At 42.1% G+C, this 24501-nt stretch overlaps 1 protein-coding gene across 19 annotated transcripts in view; it reads right to left on the reverse strand.

Annotated features, from left to right (window-relative positions):
• HNRNPC (heterogeneous nuclear ribonucleoprotein C) overlaps nucleotides 1-19816 on the reverse strand; it is a 58985-nt gene extending 39169 nt beyond the window's left edge. For 4 of the 19 annotated variants that reach the window (XM_063651394.1, XM_063651392.1, XM_063651390.1 and 1 more), the window contains exons 1-2: nucleotides 19011-19234; nucleotides 13012-13532 (exon numbers count right to left, since the gene is read on the reverse strand). The gene's annotated coding sequence lies outside the window, so the exon portion shown is untranslated. Of the gene's footprint in view, nucleotides 1-12301; nucleotides 13533-19010 lie in introns of all 19 variants that reach the window. The other 15 variants (XM_063651396.1, XM_063651393.1, XM_063651391.1 and 12 more) reach the window with 9 other exon arrangements.
• Nucleotides 19817-24501: the final 4685 nt, after the last annotated feature.

Below are 24501 nucleotides of genomic sequence, written 5' to 3' on the forward strand. Positions count from 1 at the left end.
CTCTCAAAAAAAAAAAAAAAGACTTCATTTCCTTGTTATTTTATAGAAAGTTTCAATTTTATCAGTGACCTCAGACTGAGCATGAGTTGTAACAAAGTATACTTTTAAGTCTACTCTGGTCTCTGGTCTACAATGCTTGCAGCCAGGTGTGGTGGCTCACACTTGTACTCCCAACACTTTGGGAGGCAGAGGCGGGCAGATAACTTGAGGTCAGGAGTTCCAGACCAGCCTGGCCTATACGGTGAAACCCTGTCTCCACTAAAAATACAAAATCTAGCCAAGCGTGGTGGTGGTGGGGGCCTGTAATCCCAGCTACTTGGGAGGCTGAGGCAGGAGAACTGCTTGAACCCGGGAAGCGGAGGTTGCAGTGAGCTAAGACTGCACTGCTGCACTCCAGCCGGGGCAACGGACTCCGTCTCAAAAAAAAAAAAAAAGACACATGTATTAGGAAAAATAGTCTCAGATTTTAGAACACTATGCTTTTTTTGTTGTGTAGCATCTAGGAGAGCACAGTTATCACATCAAATATTTCTGCAGGAATACATATAAATTTTCAGTAAATGTCACACATAGAACATAAATAATCTCACATCAGTTAAGATCAGTTTTTTTTTTTTTTTTTTTTTTTTTGCCAAATTGAGTCTTGGTGTCAAATGCAAAATTTGTCAGAGATTTTAAAATTTCTAAATTATGGATAAGATTTTAGACAGGTGTAATTTGACCCAGCCATCCCATTACTGGGTATATACCCAAAGGACTATAAATCATGCTGCTATAAAGACACATGCACGTGTATGTTTATTGCGGCACTATTCACAATAGCAAAGACTTGGAACCAACCCAAATGTCCAACAATGATAGACTGGATTCCATATACACCATGGAATACTATGCAGCCATAAAAAATGATGAGCTCAATGTCCTTTGTAGGGACATGGATGAAATTGGATCTTCATTCTCAGTAAACTATTGCAAGGACAAAAAACCAAACACCGCATGTTCTCACTCATAGATGTGAATTGAACAATGAGAACACATGGACACAGGAAGGGGAACATCACACTCTGGGGACTGTTATGGAGTGGGGGGAGGGAAGAGGGATAGCATTAGGAGATATACCTAATGCTAAATGGCGAGTTAATGGGTACAGCACAGCAGCATGGCACATGTATACATATGTAACTAACCTGCACATTGTGCACATGTACCCTAAAACTTAAAGTATAATAACAATAAAAAAAAAGATTTTAGACAGGTAACAATAACCTAGCAGCCCAGAAATTTTTAACAAGGATATCTGACTTAAAGTTATTACAGTATTCTCTTAAACAGCCAAAACAGGAAATTATATCTAAATTTGAGAATAGTAAAAGGTTTGATTTTTCTCACCAATGAGTATAACCACAAGACCCCCACTCTTAAGAAAATTTCAAAACCTACCTTTAGTAAACAACACTTCCAAAATTCCATACAGGACTATGTTAGCAAAAGAACGAATACACAAAAACACCCCACCAACCATGTTATCCCCGTAGAAATAAAACAGCATTGAGGAATGCCTTACTCAGTTCTCAGGGTAGTACTTTTGATACTAAATGGATCTGTTGGTCTTTCGTTGTTGTTGTTTTTAAGTCTCACTATATGACCCAGGCTGGAGTGCAGTGGCAGTATCTTGGCTCACTGCAACCTCTGCCTCCTGAGTTCAAGGGATCCTTCTGCCTCAGACTTCCAAGTAGCTGGGATTACAACGCATGCGCCGCCCCACCCAGGTAATTTTTTTGTATTCTTAGTAGAGACAGGGTTTCACCACGTTGGCCAGGCTGGTCTTGAACTGCTGGCCTGAAGTGATGTGCCCGCCTTGGCCTCCCAAAGAGCTGGCATTACAGGCATGAGCCACCATGCCAGGCCTCTAAATGTGTTTAGTATTAAAATAGTTAATTTATTAAATGTTTTTGGTGGGATAATTGTGGTTAAGTCCTAATTCTTTTTAAAATACATACTGAAATATCTACAGATGAAATATATCAAGAATTTGCTTCAAAATAACATGGGAAGAGGGTGGATGGGGAGATGTAGATACAAATAAAAAGACTGGCCAAGGATTATTAAAGTGGGACAAGTACATGGAAGTTCATTATACGATTCTCTTTTGTGTATGTGAAATTTTTTCACAATTAAAAGATAGCACCAGCTGGGTGCAGTTGCTCACGCCTGTAATCCCAGCACTTTGGGAGGCCGAGGCCGGCGGATCACAAGGTCAAGAGATCAAGACCATCCCGGCCAACATGGTGAAACCCCGTCTCTACTAAAAATACAAAAATTAGCCAGGCGTGGTGGCGCGTACCTGTAATCTCAGCTACTCAGGAGGCTGAGGCAGGGGAATCGCTTGAACCTGGGAGGTGGAAGTTGCAGCGAGCCGGGATCGCACCACTGCACTCCAGCCTGGCAACAAAGCAAGACTCCGTCTTTTTTTTACAAAAAGAAAAAAAAGACTGGCCAGACACGGTGGCTCACGCCTGTAATCCCAGCACTTTGGGAGGCCGAGGCAGGCGAATTACGAAGTCAGGAGATCAAAACCACCCTGGCCAACATGGTGAAACCCCATCTCTACTAAAAAAAAAAAAAAAAAAATACAAAAAATTAGCCGGATGCCTGTAGTCCCAGCTACTCCGGAGGCTGAAGCAGAAGAATGGCGTGAACCCGGGATGCGGAGCTTGCAGTGAGCGAAATCACGCCACTGCACTCCAACCTGGGTGACAGAGCTAGACTCCGTTTCAAAAAAAAAAAAAAAAAAAGATAGCACCAAAGATGTGCATGTACCTGAAAACAAAAATCACACGTGAATCTCAAACTATACACAGAAATATAGTCAACATTGTATCAATGTTTCACTCAAAATCTATCAACATTTTTACTATTCAACTTAAAAACTTATCAAACCCTTCAGAATAATACACGGTCAAATCTTAAAGCAAAAGATCCAAAGTAATTCACAAAACTAGAAATTAAGTATTAGTGGCCACTAATACTGCCAATAAATTGCTAAACTTATTAGCTTCTGGAGAGCAAACTTAAGAACTTTTTAAAATGTGCAACCAGGCGTGGTGGCTCAGGCCTGTAATCCCAGTACTTTGGGAGGCTAAGGCGGGCAGATCACAAGGTCAGCAAATCGACACCATCCTGACTAACATGGTGAATCCCCGTCTCTACTAAAAAATATATAAAAAATTAGCCGGGCGTGGTGGCACCCGCCTGTAGTCCCAGCTACTCAGGAGGCTGAGGCAGGAGAATGGCATGAACCTGGGAGAGGGAGCTTGCAGTGAGATCACGCCACTGCACTCCAGCCTGGGCTAGAAAGTGCATACTCTGCCCACCTCCCCCACCTCCCTGGCAAGAAAGTAAAATGTGCATAGCCTTGAGCAGTTATATTTCTGGGGCTTAATTATAAGAAAGTAAAGATATGCACAACTGTAGTTTTGACTGTCCAAAGCTTTGTTTACAGAAGAAAAAAATGGGGAAGGGTACAACAACAGTGTATTGGTAAAATAAAATATAGTACAAGTATGCAATGTACCATGTACTATTATAGAGTATATAATACTATGTAACTACTACAAATTTTTCAGACATCTGTATCTACTAACATAAGCTATTCAGGTTAAATTTAAAATTATTACTTAAATATATATGCTGTATGACAGGGCTTTTGGAAGATTATATAAGCCCCAAAAAGCCTGGAAGAACACCCAAAATGTTATCTTTGGATAGTTGTATTTTCTAAAAATGTTCTATGAACATGTATTACTTTATTGGGATCAAAAGTAAGATAAAGATGAGGTACCTCCTCTTACAAATCCACATCAATCTTCAGTCACTTGACTAGTATTCCTTTTCAACGGAGTAATAAAACTCCATTTTAGTAAGGTGTGGTGGCTCACGCCTGTAATCCCAGCACTTTGGGAGGCCGAGGCGGGAGGACTGCCTGAGGTCGGGAGTTCGAGACCAGCCCGGCCAGCATGGTTAAACCCTGTCTCTACTAAAAATACAAAAATTAGCCGGGCATGGTGGCAGGCGCCTGTAATCTCAGCTAATCGGGAAGCTGAGGCAGGAGAATCACTTGAACCCGGGAGGTGGAGGTTGCGGTGAGCCAAGATCGCGCCATTGCACTCCAGCCTCGGCAACAGAGAGAGACTCTAGTCTCAAAAAACTCCATTTTAAACAGCATAGCCATAACTCTAGCATGAATTCCACAAACTTAAGGGTAATAGCAAGAGAAAACTTTTCTTCTAGCTCTGAAGCTAGAAAACCCACTTATGTGAAGATGATCTTATTTAAAGGATCAATATAGGGAGTGACAATGCATTATGACTAGTTTATCCTCTTCAGAATACCTATTTTAGTTAAGAGGGCTGGAGGAAAATTTTTGTTCAAAATGTACTCTACTAAACTACTCCTAAATGTTATTCAAGACTAGCCAGAAAAGCCTAATCTGGTTCAATGAACTCCCGGAGTTTTTTCAGTTTTAAAATCAACTCAGAAGCCATAGGTCAATATAATTAGAAAACAGGAAGAATATTTCAGACTGGTAAAGTCAGAATCAAATTAGGCAGAAATAATAAAAAAGTTCTCTAATTCACTCTACCTCTTACAAATAGCCATGCTTTCTCAGTAGAGAATACATATTTTTAAAATGGTCAAGTTCTCCCAAATGTTGATACAGGCAACACGGTAGTCTATGTGCTCAAATGCTAACTCGACTCATTTTATCACAGCTAAACCTTTTAAAGCAGTTTCTTCAACTATTAACACTGCTTACTAAACCCCTATTACACAGACTAGCTATGCTATTTATACCCACACAGAATCACAAGAATTGATGTACATTTTTAAGCTTTTTAATTAGAAGGAAAATATTACCACGTTGATCATTATAACACTCAGTCTTAAGCACATAGTGCACAAGCTTCAAATCTCCTAAATCCCACTTCTTGCCCAGAGGCAATCAATGTTAATTGTTTGGCATATGTATTTCTGGACATATCTCTTATGTCTTTACATAGAAAAAAACAAATTCTACAGTTGGTGATAAGTGCTAAAGAGTATTTAGGAGAAGGGGAGCTTTCAGCGCTAAATGAGGGAAGACACATCACTAAGGGGGGTAGCTTCTGAGTAAAAATCTCAGAAGAACTGAGGAACCAAACTGTATGAGTCAGAGAAAATTCCAAGGAAAAGCCCTGAAGTGGAAACATATCCAACGTGTTCAATACAGTTAAGGCCAGTGTGGCTGAAGCACAGTATATTAACAGCAAGGGAAGGGACACAACAAATCATGTGGGATGCCCTGTAAATCACAGAAAAACTGACTTCAATGCTGAAAAATGCAGCCATTAGGTTGTTTGTTTTCAGGTGAAGCATTTTTCAATGGCCAGGCTTGGTGGATCACGCCTGTAATCCCAGCACTTTGGGGGGGCGGAGGCGGGCGGATCACAAGGTCAAGAAATCGAGACCATCCTGGTCAACATGGTGCAACCCTGTCTCTACTAAAAATAAAAAAAAAAATTGGCCGGACGTGGTGTCTGGTGCCTGTAATCCCAGCTACTTGGAAGGTTGAGGCAGAATCGCTTGAACCCGGGAGGCGGAGGTTGCGGTGAGCCGAGCTCACACCATTGCACCCCAGCCTGGGCAAAAAGAGCGAAACTCCGTCTCAAAAAAAAAAAAAAAAAAAAATTTCAAACATTACATTTTAGGCTAAATCTAGCTATCACTTTAAGAACAAAACTAGTGGGGAGGGACAAAAGAAATACAAACATATTATATATAATAATGCACAGGAGACAATGGTGGCTTGAAATTGGACCAAGTGTCGACAATATGAGTAGTGGTATATTTTTAAGAGCTGACAGCATGATTTTCTTTTTTTTTGTGGTAAGTCTTGCTCTATCATGCAGGCTGGAGTGCAATGGTGCAGGTGCGATCTCGGCTCACTGCAACCTCTGCTTCCTGGGCTCAAGCGATTCTCATGCCTGTCTCTCAAGTAGATGGGACTACAGGCACGCGCCACCACTCCTGGCTAATTTTTGTATATTTTTGAAGAGACGGGGTTTCACCATGTTGCCCAGGCCAGTCTCAAACTCCTGAGCTCAAGCGATGCGCCTCCCTAAGTGCTGGGATTACAGGCCTGAGCCACCACACCTGGCCAACATGATTTTCCCATAGGCCAAAGGTGAGAAGAATACAAGTCAAGGATGGCTAGCCAAAATCTTTGGCCCAAGAGACACAAAAATTGTTTCATTAACTGAAAAAGGCAACAGTACACAAGAGACTGGTTTGAGGCATGAACATCAGGAGCAGTTTTGCACTTTTAAGTTGACATATTGGATATTCAACAGAGTTGTCATGCAGGTAACTGAATTGGTATGACATTCAAAAGAAAAGTATAGGCTGTTGATCTTAAGTGTCAAAATCAGCTTATAGGTGGTATATTAAATCATGAATCTGTCCACCCAGAGTGTGGACAGAAAAGAGAAGTGGAAGGACTGAACCATGGGGCACTCCAACAGAAAGAGGTTTAACAGTCAGAAACATGTAACAAAAACCTGGAAGCAAAGTAAAAAAAATAAAAACGTTTCAAGGAAGAGATCTGGTTAAATGGAACCAACAGGTCAAGTGAGATGAGGATTGAAAAAGGACCCCTGGGCTTAGTTAACGCATCCCTCTCCGTGGTTTTTTTTTTTTAACCATAAATAATTTTTTTCCAACTAATGTTCACTGCTGTTTTATAATAGTCTTAAAAAAAAAAAAGATAGCTCACTTTTTTTTACTTTAAGAGACAGGGTCTCATTCTTGTCACCCAGGCTGGAGTACAGTGGTGCAATCTTAACGCACTCTGACCTCAAACTCCTGAACTCAAGCAATTCTACCGCCTCAGCCTCCCACGGAGCTACACTACAGCTGTGTGCCACCACGCCCAGCTTTTTGTAGACAGGGTCTTGCTATGCTGCCAAACTTTCCTGGCCTTAAGCTATCCTCCAACTTCGGCCTCCCAATGTGCTGGGATTATAGGCATAAACTGCTGCATCTGGCCTAAAGTTCACTTTTAAAATGTGCTTGCTTCCCTATTAACAATGCCATCACAACCACAGTAACATTTTACCAAGACACATCTACCTAAACAATTTACTACCTTGCACATATACACATCTTTACGCCATTTAAGGTGTTGGGAATTCAAGGGCAAAAATGTAAACATATTTAGTTTTAAAATTTTAATAATAAAAGTCCAAAGTTGTTCTTTGGAACTTTAACCAAACTAAAATTTGTTTTTCTAGAATGCTCAGCCAGACACAGTGGCTCAGGCCTGTAATCCCAGCACTTTGGGAAACCGAGGTGGGCAGATCACGAGGTCAGGATTTCTAGACCAGCCTCGCCAACATGGTGAAACCCCATCTCTACTAAAATATAAAAATTATCTGGGTGTGGTGGTGCACGCCTGTAATCCCAGCTACTCAGGAGGCAGAGGCACAAGAATCGCTTGAACCCAGGAGGCGGAGGTTGCAGTGAGCCAGAGATCACGCCACTGCACTCCAGCCTGGTGACAGAGCAAGACTCTGTCTCAAAAAAAAAAAAAAAAAAAAAAAGTTCAACAGATCAAAGTGACGAAAGGAGTACTATCATTAAGTGTTGAAATCTGCACCCTTAATCCCAGGGTTGAATCCATGCTAAACCACTAAAGCAGTCTAACTTTAGGCAAGTTATTTAAATTCTGTACTCCAATATTCTCACCTCTGAAACATGAATAACAGTATCTACTACTCAAGGTTTTGATGATGATTAAGTTAACACAAACTCACAACTTCGACAGTGGTGGACATAGTCAAGTGTTCAGAATACTTCCATAAGAGAAATTAATGTCCTGCTACTTTTTTCTGCCAAATCAGAAAGCCATTATATGACCCAACAAGGTATCACAGAAATAATTAGAAATTTCCTGGAGCCTGATCAGTTCTCAACCTATCTTACTCAGACTGATTTTGCTCATTAATACACCCAACAAAAATTCATTTGAAAAACCAGGGCAAGTTATTGTTAGGCCTGGGATGATTATTTTCTTCAAGAGATTGAGACAGTGACCTACTCTAATAGGTCTCTGAACTTACTGCCCTACTTGCCCTCTTAGTTCTCATCACTAACATTCCCTACACAACAGCCTGAAGATAAACCAGACCTCTTCTTCAAAATCCTTCAATAGATTCTACTTGTGCCCAAGACAGGATCTTAAACAAGACCCTCTAAGGTCCCGTGCTATGAATGTTTGGTCCTTGCCTACCTCTCTAACTCCATCCCTCATCTATGTATTCTTGGTAATTATTTTCCAGTATTATTTCTTACTTGGAGGCCAAGTCTTGTTCCCCCACATTATCTGTGCTTTCACATATGGTTTTCTTACAGAATGAACTTCACCATTAGCTATCGCCATGTAGCTAAGCTTCCCTGGCAGCAGCCCCCAAATTCCATGTTCTAATTTTGGTTCCCTTGCTATCTTCTTATCCATGCTGTTCTTTCCCTTCATCAATCCTGACTGTGAAAAGTGCCGTTTACTTTGTTTCTTCCCTCAATGATCTATAATACCTAAGAGGGCAGGGGACATGTTTTGTTCATCCCTATATGCCCAAACCTAATAATGATTTTCAAAATAAGTACTCAAATACTTAATAAAACATCTTATACTTGAATGTTCCTTGAACACCTCCAAGATGTTTAAAATATTCCTTTTCCCACCCTCAAACTATAATCTGCTCCCTTCATTCGTTCCCCAATATCTATCCCCATCCCAGAAGCTAGAAACCAGCAATCATGCCAAATCTGTGTTCCTGTCTACCTTATCACATCCGTCCTGAGATGCTCCTAATTTTACCTCCTAATCTCTAATCTCATTAGCATTACCTTTGTCCAAGCCAGGTCATTATTCTTCCTTGGATTTTAATATCTCCCTTATTTATCTCCTACTTCCAATCTCATTTCCTCTATACCATTTCCATACTGTTATTAGAAAGACGTTCCTAAAAATTAAAATCTTCCAGTTTTTGAGACCAGCCTGGGAAACAAAATGAGACCTGTCTCCACCAAAAAAAAAAACAATAAAAAAGTCAGGTGTTGTGGTGCATGTCTGTAGTCCCAGCTATACAGGAGGCTGAGGCCAGAGGATAGCTTGAACCCAGGGGGTCAAGGCTGCAGTGAGCCTTGTTAATGTCACTGCAGTCCATCCTGGGTGACAGAACAAGACCCTGTCTCAAAAAATGAAAATAAAAGGAAAATCTGATGTCACTTTCCAGTTTAGAATATTTCTAAAATGGCTCAACATTGGTTTCTGGATAAAATATAAATTCCTTGGCATGTACAGCAATCAAACTTTTATCCTCTGGCCTTAAGATTCATTTCAGTACACTACCTCTCTTAAAAGGATCCCGTCGGCCAGGCACAGTGGCTCACGCCTATAATTCCAACACTTTGGGAGGCTGAGGTGAGCTGATCACGAGGTCAGGAGTTCAAGACCAGCCCAGCCAAGATGAAACCCTGTCTCTACTAAAAATACAAAAATTAGCCGGATAGCCGGGCGCAGTGGTTCACGCCCGTAATCCCAGCACTTTGGGAGGCCGAGGCAGGTGGATCACGAGATCAGGAGATCCAGACCATCCTGGCTAACACGGCGAAACCCTGTCTCTACTAAAAATACAAAAAATTAGCCGGGTGTGGTGGCGGGCGCCTGTAGTCCCTGCTACTCGGGAGGCTGAGGCAGGAGAATGGCATGAACCCGGGAGGCAGAGCTTGCAGTGAGCCCAGATTGTGCCACTGCACTCCAGCCTGGGCAACAGAGCAAGACTCCATCTCAAAAAAAAAAAAAAAAAAAAAAAATTAGCCGGGCATAGTGGCAGGTGCCTATAATCCCAGCTACTCGGGAGGCTGAGACAGAACTGCTTGAAACCGGGAGGCAGAGGTTGTGGTGAGCCGAGATCCCACCACTGCACTCCAGTCTAAGTGACAGAGCAAGACTCTGTCTTATTTAAAAAAAAAAAAAAAAAAAAAAATCCCTTTATGTGATTAAGGTAGAAGGGATAAATTTATAAATTTAAAGTTATAAATAAAAATAATAAAATAAAAAAAGGATGCCCTGACCTCTTAGGGTTAGTTAGGTAACCATTTCTGCATGCTTTTTTTTAAAAAGAGATGGGGTATCGCTGGGTGCAGTAGCTCACACCTGTAATCCCAAAACTTCAGGAGGCTGAGGCGGGTGGATCACCTGAGGTCAGGAACTTGAGACCAGCCTGGCCAACATGGCATCTCTACTAAACCCTGTCTCTACTAAAAATACAAAAATTTAAGGCCAGGTGCGGTGGCTCATGCCTGTAATTCCAGCACTTTGGGAGGCCAAGGCGGGCAGACCATGAGATCAGGAGTTTGAGACCAGCCTGGCCAACATGGTGAAACCTCGTCACTACTAAAAATACAGAAATTAGCCGTGCATGGTGGTCCGCGCCTGTAGTCTCAGCTACTCGGGAGGCTGAGGCAGGAGAATCACTTGAACCCGGGAGGCGGAGGTTGCAGTGAGCCAAGATGGCGCCACTGCACTTCAGCCTGGGAAACAGAGCGAGACTCTGTCTCAAAAAAAAAAAAAAAAAAAAGAAGATGGGGTCTCATGTTGCCCAGCCTGGAGTGCAGTGAATAATCACATCACACACTACAGCCTCTCAAATCCTGGGCCAAGGGACCCTCCTGCCTCAGCCTTCCAATTAGTTGTGACTACAGGCTTACAGGCAGGTACCAATGCCCCCAGCTTATTTCGGCATGCTTCTATAGGATATGTGTTTACCTCTCATCATAGACATTATTTCATTCATGTGTCTCCCTCACTAAGCTGCGAAGCCCTTAAACATAATAAACTATTTTTTATATCCCCAAACAGAACATGTCCCATAAAAATAATAAATTTGTAGAATCAACAAGGAATAAATCAAACTGAACCTATAGTGAACAGCTTCCATACACTGACAGCAGCAAAAAAGAAAAAATAGCTCTCATACAATAGAGGGCATCAATAAAACTTGCACCTATTTAAAAAATAAAAAGATTCCCACTCTTTTTCTAGATAACTTCCAGGAATCTTTTGCTTTTTCTCCCATTCTGTTTTGAGTGTACCTTTGGTGTTTACTTTAACTAGATTTTACTTTTCATCCGAGTATGGTATAAGGGGGCAAGTTTGTGATTTACTCTAATACAACAGTACCGAATATGCCTTCAAAAAATTATTCCAGGTTAGGTGCAGTGGCTCATGCCTGTAATGTCAACACTTTGGGGAGTCAAGGCAGAAGGATCGCTTGAGCCCAGGAGTTCAAGACCAGCCTAGACAACATAGCGAGACCCTGTTTCTACAAAAAAATAGAAATATTTTAAAATAAAATCTAATTATCCCCCAGCTTGAAACCTATCAGAGCAACTCTAAAAACGGTTATCAAAACATTTTGCTGTAGTGAGTAAAATACTACAGGTTGCTAAAATTCTTACTCTTTGGCTGTCCACATCTTTACTAATCTCTACACCATTCCTGTGAATAACACAGAATTCATTCCTTCTTACCATCAGAACACATTAGAGTTCCTAATCTAGCATTAGAACTCTGTGAATTCTCATTAGAATTCCCAAAATCTAGCTGGGCCTTGAGTCACCACTGTAAAAGGGGTCAGCCTTAGACGGTTCCTGATTTGGATGTAGAGGTTAAACAGATTTCCCTGCTTTGTGAGGTCAAAAAGCCTACCTTTTTTCAAATTTTTAAAAACCCTCCAGTGAGACAGCATTTTAATATTATGTTGTATCTCTTATGGTTTGACTCTTGTGAAATTTTAATGAGATAAAAAGTCTAATACAATCCAAAAATGTCACAAATCCAAGGAATATGTTAAATGACAGAAAATGTTTACTAATTTGTAATAATCTAAAAAAAAAGGACTCCCCAATATGTTGTCTTGTTGCTAATCATTAAAACAAGCCACTTTCATTTTAAACTTCAGCTGCTCTTTCCAAGTATCCAAAATGTTCTAATCAGCCCAAGTTAATTAGCAACTCATATTATTCCACTAGTTTACAAATAACTGAGGTGGTCCCCCTTGGGAAACACCTCAAGATGCACACACAAAAGGCTTAATCCAAACACTTCCAGAGGCTATGACCTATACACATCAGCTAAACTGTTAAACGGGTTTATTTCCTAGTCTCTGTAATGAATCCAAGTGGACCTCACACCTCTTACCATCACCCAGGAAGGGTGTGCATCTGTTCCGAAGGCCCCCCTGGCTCCAGGTCATCCTGGCTGCTGCTGCTCCAGGCTGGGCATCCATGTTGCTGCAGCTTGTGGTTTGTGAAGGGTAGTGTACAGGAAAAGCAGGATGGGATTTCAAGGGAAACAGGAGGAAGATGGCTTTCAGGGAAAATGCCATCACGATCATAAGTGTTAAGTAGTACCACACACATTTTATTGCAGCACAGTTTAAAAATTTAACAAATGAAAGATTAAAAATAAAAAAACAAAAATAAAAAAAATTAAAAATACAGACGTCCAGAGATGCTCTAAAACAGTTAAGTTAAAGATCAGGAAAAATAAGGTCATAGACTTAACAGCCAGTAAAATTCTTTTCAGTGTGGGGAAGGGGATGAGGGCAAGGGTGGGGTTGGGAGAGAAAAGGTTTATGTGATCAAACCACTTAAAAATACTAATGCCTTCGCTTTCTCTCCCAAGATGCAAAACTCCAAAGTCAATCAGGAGGCCGGAGAAATTCTTAGAAACATTCAGAAAAACTCGATTTTAATCCGGTTAAAAATCATCAGTGTCATTATCATCATCATCATCACCATCATAAGTATTAATATAATAATAATAAGTAATAGTAACTAGTAACAACAATAAAAAGGAAATCAGCGGAAAGTCAGGAAAAATGTTAAAAAAAAATTGGAATAACTTACTGTAGCTGAAGATCAAAAAAATCTCACTGTAAAAAAACAAAAATAAAAATAGCCCAGATTAGAAAAACGGGAGGTGCAAAAATGTCAAGTCAGTAAAGTTCATTTCTTTTCTCTTTCCAAAAGCAGTTTCCACAAAAACCGCAAGGATAAAGTTTTCAGTAGCAGACAAGCAAAGCCCTTTCCACATCATCAATCAATCTTAAAAATACACGAGGAAGTAGAGAGGTCAGTTTATGAGAGGCTAAAAGGCTCCTCCTCCTCTAACCCAACTGCTGCAGAAAAAATAGAAATAGAAATTTTAAAAATTACATCTTAAATCCAGGTCCCGGTTTTGGAAACAATTAAAAAAAAAACACCTGTACATTTGCCGTAGTGCACACCAAGTTGCATCATTATGTTTAAAATGTCTTTATAAAATCAGTTTTGGAATGGAATGTGTGTGTGTTCTGGAAGGGTGGGGAAGGGAGGTTAAAAATCAAAGCTGAGCTCCAGTGAGTAGGGATGGGGTTCGCCTTGCTGCCCTGTGAAAGGAGAAGGGACAGATTGAGTCAGAGTTCCTCAGAAATGTTGTGCCCTAAACCCCCAAGACAGAAACATCTGTCTACTGCAGCTAACACATTTTGGTAAAGCATTAACATTCTACTGGGATGGGATAGCCTCCATAGAATCACCTCTACCAGTGACTGTCTTCACAATTTTTCAACATCAATAGATGACTAAAATTAACTAAATCCATGTCAATATGACCTTGAGGGTCTCAAAAAGAGTATATCCAAATATTCATCTTGATAATGAGCAGTTTGGGCACAGAAAATACAGAAAAACCGGGCCAACAAATAGAGATGAAATAGTGAGCAAATGTCAAATATTGAGATTATAAAACCTAAGCAGATTCATGGGTTTTAAACTTAAAGTCAGTGGAGTTTTTGCTATGAGTAATAGACTAAAGGTGAATGGCCTACCATGAAAGATCTATACTAGAGATGACTCATCTATTCTCAAAACCAGTGAGTGATCAAACCACAAGACCTAATAGGTTCTACTGTTAGGGGAAAAGATGTTTTAAATAAGGAGCACATTATTCCACTCACTGACAAAATGAAAATACAGATGGAATAAAAAAAGACTATTATGGCTACTGAATATTTAAGGTCATAAAATAGGTGAAAAAATTAAGGTCCTTATGTTAATACTTTTGTTTCTGTAGTCCACTGTTTACTATGTAGCATGTAAAGCTAATTTCAAGTTATGGATTCTAAAAATCTGGTAACATAATACCACACTAAAATAATTTCCATGACAAACTGGTTGTTTCATCAGCTAAAATAAGAACTGCAATTAGACTGTAGCTCCTTGTGCAAACAATGAACTAGCTGCACTCACTTTTCAATTTAGCCATGAGGTCTTATTCTCCTTTGTAAATCTGAGGAAATTAAAATATTTTAATGCCAAGTGTGGTGGCTCACACCTGTAATCCCAACACTTTGGGAGGCCGGGGTAGAGCACGGCTTGAGCTCAGTAGTTTGAGACCAGCATGGGAAACATGGCGAGACTTTACTAAAAACAAAAAACATTAACAGGGTGTGGTAGCCTGTAATCCCAGCTACTTAGCAGTCTGAGGAGCGAGGATCACTTGAGCCCAGGAGTTCGAGGCTGCAGTGAGCTCTGATCATGCCACTGCACTTCAGCCAGGCCAACAGAGAGAGACCCTGTCTCAAAAAAAAAATTTTTAATTGAGCTTTTAGAAGTGTTCCTTGAGCCAACTATACATGAATGACCACAGCAGCAAGTACCATAAATTTTTAAAAAGAAGAACAGTAGGAACGACAGTTAATTTTTACATTTGATGTGTGAAAACTGTATGAATGTACAAACTGCGGAAAAAGTTTGTGAAGAATTGTAAGAAATATACATCTGAATGTTCTTTTCCTGTTTATGAAATACAGTCATGGTGAAACATTTCATTTTCTTATTTGGAGCCACAGCCCAAACCTGGTAATCAATTTTCAAGATACGTAACTTTATAGTTCAACCACAACCAAATCCTTTGTTCAGGTGCCATAAGACATGAGCTTAAAAATAAAGAAAAATGTGAAAAGAAACCAATTCTATCTTTCAATATCAAAAAGTTCAGATATCTCCCAAGATGTTATTTATGTTAAACTGAAGAGCTACCACTCATAAAAAGACCAACTTTAGCATCATTTTCAATCAAGAATATTCCTTGAGGCCAGGCAGCGTGGCTCATACCTGTAATCCCAGCACTCTGGGAGGCTTGGGGCGGGTGGATCACCTGAGCTCAAGAGTTCAAGGCCAGCCTGGCAACATGGTGAAACCCTGTCTCTACCAAAAATACAAGAAATTAGCAGCACTACTCAGCAGGCTGAGGGCACCCCTTGAGCCTGGGAGGCAGAGGTTGCAGTGAGCTGAGATGACGCTACTGCACTCTAATCTGGGTGACAGTGTGAGGCTCTCAAAAAAAAAAAAGTATCCTTACCTAAAGCTCAAAGATAGTTTTAGAAAAAAGTATCTCCAGGTTATTCTTTGTCAAAACCTGCCTGAGGTTTGGATCCCTTCTTCTAAAGGGGTACCTCTCAGAATGAGTGATGCATGAGCATCATCACCTGGAACTTACTAGAAGTGCAAACTCTCAGGCCCCACCCCAGACTTACTTAATTAGAAACCCTGGTGGTAGAGATCATAGCAATCTGTTTTAACTAGCCCTATTGATTCTGGTGTTGGCTAACGTTTGAGAACCACTGTGAAGATTTTAAATTGGGAATCTCTCTATTCCCCAGTTTAGAATCAATTATTATTATTATTTTGAGATGGGGTCTCACTGTCGCCCAGGCTGGAGTGCAGTGGTGCGATGGCTCACTGCAACCTCCACCTCCCAGGTTCAAGCGATTCTCCTGCCTCAGCCTCCCGAGTAGCTGGGACTACAGGCGAGCGCCAGCACGCCAAGCTAATTTTATTTTTAGTAGAGATGGGGGTTTCACCACGTTGGCCAGGCTGGTCTCGAACTCCTGACCTCGTGATCCACCCACCTCAGCCTCCCCAAAGTGCTGGGATTACAGGCATGAGCAGCCGCATCCGGCCTCTAAAATCAATTCTTTAAACAAAGTGCCTGTCCTTCCAGTGTACTGTGACAGAATCAAGTTAGAGCACCAAATAATGGTTTCCTGATACAATATAAATAAATCCAAAAACACATAACCTATGATAGTGAATGCACCAAAGAAACCTTTTTTCCTTTTATGTTAATAAACTCAGAATTTCCAATATCGAGAACACCTGTAGTTATGCTGCACCTCAAAGTTCTGGTTCTCACCAATCCTCTAGTAAATCTAGTATGCACAAAACCAAAATCTTCCCATTTCCAATGAGAATACATGAATATGAGTATTAAGAGCAAATAATGCTCCCCAGAGACAACTACTAATAAAGTATTTGAAGACTGAAATAATGTGGTTAAGAATAGTAATAATAACTACCAATTTAGAAAACTGGGGCCGGGTGCGGTGGCTCACGCCTGTAACACCAGCACCTTGGGAGGCCGAGGCAGGAGGACTCCCTGAGCTCAGGAGTTAAAGACCAGCTGGCCAACATGAGGAAACCCCGTCTCTACTAAAAATATAAAAATTAGCCCGGTGCGGTGGCACACGCCTGTAATCCCAGCTACTCGGGAAGCTGAGGCAGGAGAATCGCTTGAACCCGGGAGGCGGAGGCTGCAGTGAACCGAGATTGTGCCACTGCATGCACTCCAGCCTAGGGCAACAAGAGTGAGACTCCGTCTCAAAAAAAAAAAAAAAACAAAAAAAAAAAACTGCATTTAATAAAACTCAATCTGTACAGTTTTTAGTCTTCTGGCAACAAAAAATTTGAATTAGAAACTAAAAATTCAAACAGGTTAAAAAAAAGTCTAAGTCCCCTTATTTGCCTAAGGAGGATTAAAATCTGTTTCTCCTAACTTCTAGGCAAACTTACTCTCCAGCCAACACCTCTCACATTCAACACTTAAATATTAAGATTTAATAATTTGCCCCTTAGTCTTTAAAATTAGAGCAACTAGCTATTTTGGAGTTTATTCTTTGCTTGTTTCGCACAGCCATTCCATCCAAAACAAGGTCGAATGCCATGTCAAATCCTCTAGAGATTTAATTACAAACGTAAGCTGTTTAAATTCTCTACAGAAGGAACATCAACCACCAAGTATTCCCGAGAGTGGCACTGGCATGAGAGGGAAAAAAAAAAGGTCAGAAAACCTGCAACCTGGCCATCCTTCTTCAACTTTTCCCCCTAGCCAATATGAAAATGTTACTAAATGCCTATCTAGTTGAGAACACACCTAGAATTGTGATATAAATACCGTGGCAAACAGTTTCGGATATTAACTCAAGGAATTTTTGGTACGCTGATATACATGCTGACCGGAAGGAACCCATATTTCTAACACCTCAAAGAAAAGTGCCGGTCAATCAATTTCAACTACCATTAACTGTTCTTAAATACTAATTTCTGACATTTCTCTTTGCCAACATTTTTACTACATATGATTTTCCAATTAATCTATTTTTGCCCTCACCTCATTTCTAACAGTTCAGCACAATGATAAACTTCAGTTTTAAGTTCCTGTAATAATATAAATGTTTAAGCCTTAAGAAAGGGGTCGCGATGTTTTTGACCCTTATTTTACTTCCTATCAAATAGGCTGCCTTACAGATGAATTTCTTGCCCTGCAGAATTGGTTTAAACTGTGCTTAACAGCTTTAGTTTTTCTGAGATTAACAGATTGTGAAAAATAAACTTAGCCAAATCTCATGTGAGGATTAAAAAAAGCGATTTCCCAGATAAGTCAATGTGACACTAAAGATCTATACAATTTTTTTAACTTTTAAGTTTTTCATCAAATTTCAGCACCCAGCAAATAATAGGCACTGTTAGTATTTGCTTAATATAACGTAGCTGTGAATTTTTGCCCAAGTTTCGGTGGATGGGAAAATTAACGCCAAAATATCCCGAAAGTCAAATTTTGTCATCTTACACTTAGGAAGTTACGTTAAAAAATTCTCAAGTCTCGTAGTATTTTTCTTAAGCGCAATTTGGGAATTTCCAGTTACCTCGTGGTTTCCGTCATCAGGTTCTTGGCAAAGACTGCAATATAGTAGAGTTTTAGAACCCGGTATTCCATTAACTAGGTAAAAACCACTCGACTGACCTCGTGGTCAAATTCCTTACTAGTTCTGCTACTGACTTAATATGACCCTAGCAACCAACACTTTTCTGCCTCAGTTTCTGTCTGAGAAAGAGAGTTAATACCTACCTCAAGCAAAGTTCCACTAACTTATATATTTCAAGTGTTTTGTAACCTGCAGATGAAAAATCAGCTGTAAATATTAATATAGTTATATCACAATATTTCCTTTTACAAATGTACGTGAAAATAACTACTTCGAGCTCCATCATTTGCTCATAGAGAGGAATAAAATAAAAAGTTATCAGTAAAATGCTAAGTCTTTTGTTAAACCTTTCTCGTAGGCCACGCGGCACGATCCAGGATTTAAAGGCTCGCGATACATCTACTTGGTAACCTTCCCCCTTCCCCTCCCCCACTTTTTACATGTAAGAAGAACGGAGGTAATAGAAGGCATCGGCGCTACGTTAACTTCGACTATATTAATGAGCATCGCGATCTTCATTTTCATGATCCCGGAGTCCTCGCGGTCGTAGAAAATGAAAGGAAAGCAGCCGTTAACACAGGAAGAACGAAAAAAGGACATTTTCCCTGGCGATCGTGGCCTACAGGACACCAGGTTAAACCTACGCAGAGGCTGAGGCCTGTAAAACTGCCCCCCCGCTTCAACCTAATCCCCCAAAACAAACAGAATAAATAAGGGCCCGGTTAGTTAGGGGGAAGGATTCCCTCATCTTCTCTCCCACACCCCCTCTCGCTTCTCGAAAAACCCAGCGCCTTCCCTGCGTCCGCCCTCTCCACTTACCAAGAGGGGGAGGGAGAAGAGATTCGATTCTGAGTCTCCTACTCCCGGGTTCTGGGTGGAGAAGCCGACTGCTGCTGGAGGTCGGCAACGCGGCCACAACCGCTCAGTCTTCGTCTCTTCACAAAATGGCCCCCGAGTCTCCTCTGCCGCCGAGGCGAAGGCCTAGTCCCCGCCCCATTCCTGAGAATCTTCCTATTGGCTGTGCGTTTTTTCGCTCCCGCTCCTAATTAGACAGTTCACCCGCTCCTCACAATGATATCCAATCACAATTAGCAGTGGGTTAGACTAAGCAGGAGAATTTCCACATGCGTGAGAGAAACTAGCTTGTAACTGGTTGGTTTTCCTGTCACTTATCACCTGGAGACTGCTTATTGGCTATTGTACGGACGACCCTCTGGGTGGAAACTTGCCTTTGTATCGCGCACCGTCTCACATCCGGGTATCTGGGAGGCCTGATTGGCGGCCGCGGCGTCCTATCGCTACCCCTTAGAGTGCCTAGTAGAAGGTCCGCCCAGACCTCGGATTTCCGGCTGCGCGGGGGCGGGGAAAGGGTTGAGGGGCGTTGTTAGGTGACGGGCGCAAAGGACCTGCCCTAGCCCCGGGCCTAGGGGGAAAAAAAGCGCGAAATGAATCCTCCGTGAATAAAGAAAGGACTTTTCTTAAAATGAGGAGGGAGCAGCAGTGACTAGGCCTTGTTAAAGTGTGTAGAAAACTAACCAGCCCTGCGTTTTTTCCAACCCCAGACCCTTTCTCAGTTCCAGATTCGAGTGTCAGCTACCTCGTAGACATCTGCTTTTCAGCCTATTAAACCCTTCTTCAGACAACACATGTTCCATCGAAACCAACTGACTTCCTTATTCCTCTCCAATATAAAAAGGAAGTGCAAAATCCTGGCCTCTGGCCCCAGGGCATCTCACTAATATCTTTAGTGCCAGCAAAATTGGCCCATTCCTCCAAATCTGGTCCCTTAATTTCCCTCCTCTTGAAATGGCTTGTCTCCTACCTACCCCCGTCACCTGCCAGTCCCTCTGGTTACATTATAGGAACTGCGCACGCAGTGGAGTAGCATCAGCTCTACTAAGGGAGTGGTTTCTTTTTTCTTTTTTTTTTTTTTTTTTGAGGCAGAGTCACTGTCGCCCAGGCTGGAGTGCAGTGGCGCGATCTTGGCTCACTGCAGCCTCCGCCTCCCGGGTTCAAGCGATTTTCCTGCCTCAGCCTCCCGAGTAGCTGGAACTACAGGTGTGCGCCACCATGTCCAGCTAATTTTTGTATTTTTAGTATAGATGGGGTTTCCCCATGTTGGCCAGACTGTTCAGGTGATCCGCCCGCCTCTGCCTCCCAAAGTGATAAGATTATAGGCGTGAGCCACCGCGCCAGACCACTTTAAACTATTTTAAAAAGCAAAGACGAAAAATATGGGAGAAAGTATACACTAAAGTGTTAGTAGTGTTTCTCTCCTGGTGGGAAAATTACATGTGATTTTTTTTTTAACTTTTTTTTTTTCAAACGGAGTCTCGCTTTGTCACCAGCCTGGAGTGTAGTGCTGCCATCTTGGCTCACTGCAACCTCCGCCTCCTGGGTTCAAGCGATTCTCCTGCCTCAGCCTCCCGAGTAGCTGGAACTACAGGTGCGTGCCACCACGCCCAGCTAATTTTTGTATTTTTAGTAGAGACGGGGTTTCACCATGTTGGCCAGGATGGTCTCCATCTCTTGACCTCGTGATCCGTCCGCCTCAGCCTCCCTAAGTGCCGGGATTACAGGCGTGACCCACCGCGCCCGGCCTTAAAACCTTATTGTACTTTTCTATATTTTCCAAATCATCTACTTTGAGCAAGTAATCAGAGGGAGAATATCCTATGAGTGCTTAAAGCCTCGACTCAATTGCCACATTGCAATTTATTTAAAATTACCGCGTAGCACCGTGGGGAGTTTTACACTCCTCTCCCTTCCTGAATGGTAAGATTTTTTGATGGCAGAGTTTAATTCTTACTGTTCAATATATTTTCCTTGTTTACTACCTATTAATAAATTAATAAAATATTAACCATTAACTTTTATTTTTCAAGGGAAATTTTTATTTTTCCAGGACAAGCAAATAGACTGTCCTTTTTTCTCTTTCTTTTGAGATGAGGTCTTGTTCTGTTGCCCACGCTGTAGTGCATTGGCATGATCCCGGATGATTACAGCTTCAACCTCTCAGTCTCAAGCAATCCTCCCACCTCAGCCTCTGGAGTAGCTGAGCCCATGCACCACCACGCTGGCTAATTTTTTTTTTAATATTTTGTAGAGACAGCGTCTTACCATGTTGCCCAGGCTAGTTCTGAACTCCTGGGCTCAAGCATTCCTGCTTCCTTGGCCTCCCAAAATGCTAGGAGGCATCATGCCAGCCCTGTCTTTTCTTTCTTTTTTTTTTTTTTTTTTTGAGACAGAGTATCATTCTGTCGCCCAGGCTGGAATGCAGTGGCGCAATCTCGGCTCTCACTGCAAGCTCCGCCTCCCGGGTTCAGGTCATTCTCCTACCTCAGCCTCTGAGTAGCTGGAACTACAGGCGCCCGCCACAGCGCCCGGCTACATTTTTTTTGTATTTTTAGTAGAGACGGGGTTTCACCGTGTTAGCCAGGATGGTCTCGACCTCCTGACCTCGTGATCCTCCTGCCTCAGCCTCCCAAAGTGCTGGGATTACAGGCGTGAGCCACCGCGCCAGGCCCTGTCTTTTCTTTGTTGTATGTTTTATGTAGCACTTACTCAGAGAGGCCTGGAGTCTGTCGGGTCTGGTTGACATGTGATTTATGTTGTTATTATTATTACTATTGTTTGAGACAGGGATGTCACTCTGTCGCCCAGGCTGGAGTGCAATGGGGGTAATCTCGGCTCACTGCAGCCTCTGCCTCCCAGGTTCAAACGATTCTCATGCCTTAGCCTCCTGAGTAGCTGGGACTACAGGCATCCGCCACCACACCTGGCTAATTTTTGTATTTTTAGTAGAGATGTGGTTTTGCCGTGTTGGCCAGGCTGGTCTTGAACTCCTGCGCTCAAACAGTCTGCCCGACACAGCTCCCAAAGTGCTGGGATTACAGGCCTGAACCACCGCACCCGGTCAATATCTTTTTTTTTTTTTTTTTTGAGACTGAATCTTGCTCTGTCACCCAGGCTGGAGTGCAGTGGCGCCATCTTGGCTCACTGCAACCTCTGCCTCCCACGTTCAAGCGATTCTCCTGCCTCAGCCTCCCAAGTAGCTGGGATTACAGTCGCCCACCACCACGCCTGGCTAATTTTTGTATTTTTAGTAGAGACAGGGTTTCACCGTGTTGGCCAGGCTGGTCTTGAACTCCTGACCTTAGGTGATCCACCCACCTCAGCCTTCCAAAGTGCTGGGATTACATGCTTGAGCCACCAAGCCCAGCCCCAATATCATTTTTAAAAACCAATCCCCTTTTCAAGACATTGAAGTTGTTTCCAGTTTTTCAGTATCATATATCAGTTATTTTATTTATTTATTTATTTTATTTATTTATTTTTGGGGGTGGGGGCGGGGACGGAGTTTCACTCTTTCCCCCAGGCTGGAGTGAAGTGGCACGACGCAGCTCATTGCAATCTCTGGAGCGGTGGCTTACGCCTATAGTCCCAGCACTGGGAGGCGAGGCGGGTAGATCACCTGAGGCCAGGAGTTCAAGAGCAGCCTGGCCAACATGGTGAAACCCTGTCTCTGCTAAAAATACAAAAAATTAGCTGGGCGTGGTGGCAGGCACCTGTAACCCCAGCTACTTGGGAGGCTGAGGCAGGAGAATCACTTGAACCCAGTGGGGTGGAAGTTGCAGTGAGCCGAGATTGCGCCATTGCACTCCAGCCTGGGTGACAGATTGAGACTCTATCTCCAAAAAATAAATAAATAATATAAACAAACAGGCAAAAAAAATCTTTGATCACAGTCCAAGTGCGGCAGGCCACGCCTATAATCCCAGCACTTTGGGAGGCCGAGTTGGGCGGATCACCTGAGGTCGGGGAGTTCGCAACCAGCCTGGCCAACATGGTGAAATCCTGTCTTTTCTTAAAATACAAAAATTAGCCAGACGTTGTGGCGTGCACTTGTAATCCCAGCTATTCCGAAGGCTGAGGCAGGAGATTCATTTGAACCTGGGAGGCGGAGGTTGCAGTGAGCCGAGATCATGCCACTGCACTCTAGCCCAAGGGACAGAGCAAGACTCCGTCTCGAAAATTTAAAAAAAAAAAAAAAATCCTTGTCCACAAAGCTTTAAAACTGGGAGAGATAGCTGGACGCGGTGGCTCACGCCCATAATCCCAACACTTTGGGAGGCCGAGGCAGGAAGATCACGAGGTCAGGAGACGGAGACCATCCTGGCCAACACGGCGAAACCCCGTCCCTACTAAAAATACAAAAATTAGCTGGATGTGGTGGCGCATGCCTGTAATCCCAGCTACTTGGGAGGCTGAGGCACGAGAATCGCTTGAACCTAGGAGGCGGAGGTTGCAGTGAACCAAGATTGCACCACTGCACTCCAGCCTGGCAACAGAGTGGAAAAAAAAAGGAAAGATAAAGTCTGGATTATGACATCCATTCGTGGTTTTGAAATCAAGTAGTATTTGCTTCTAAGTATTGACTACCCTTATATTAAATATTAATAGTAAAAATAAAAATTTACTGAGCAGATACTATGTGTAAAGCACTTTCCTAAGTGTTTCACATGAATTAGCTCATTTGATAATTTTATTATCCCCATTTTAAAGATGTGGAAATTAAAGCACAGAAAGGTTAAGTAATTTGCCTAAGGTCACACAACTAGTTTTTGGTGGTGCAAGACTCTGACGCTATAGCTAGACACTCGGAAGCCTGTAATCCCAGCTACTCAGGAGGCTGAGGCAGGAGGATCCCTGGAGACCAGGATTTAGCTACCAGCAGGGAGACCATGTCTCAAAAAGAGAAAAAAAAAAAAGATTCTAATGCTAGGAGGTCTAGTTCTAGAGAGTATGCAAACAACCGTTACACTATTATTAATAATGTAATGTATGCCAAGGTGGGAAAATCCTACCCATTCACTGAACAATATTTGTTAAACATGTACTGTGTAATTAGCTTATGCCACAAGAACATAGAAGTAAACAAAACAGACATGGCCCCTGCCCTTCAGAACAGAATCAAATATTAAATGGATAATTAGTCAATTAATTGTTTATAATAAATTGTGAGTGCTACTGAAGATAAGTAAGAAGATGCTATGAGACCTATATAATAGAGACTTCAAGCCCCTTCAGAAGATATTTGAAAATAAGTGACTTTATTTTAAAAACATCCTCCAGCTTGGGCAACATCTCTTAAACTTTTTTTTTTTTTTTTTTTTTTGAGACAGAGTATCACTCTGCCGCCAGGCTGGAGTGCAGTGGCACGATCTCGGCTCACTGCAGCTTCCACCTCCCAGGTTCAAGCGATTCTCCTGCCTCAGCCTCCCAAGTAGGTGGGACTATAGGCTTGTGC

The sequence above is a fragment of the Pongo pygmaeus genome, chromosome 15, assembly GCF_028885625.2.
Source record: "Pongo pygmaeus isolate AG05252 chromosome 15, NHGRI_mPonPyg2-v2.0_pri, whole genome shotgun sequence".
Classification (NCBI taxonomy): domain Eukaryota; kingdom Metazoa; phylum Chordata; class Mammalia; order Primates; family Hominidae; genus Pongo; species Pongo pygmaeus.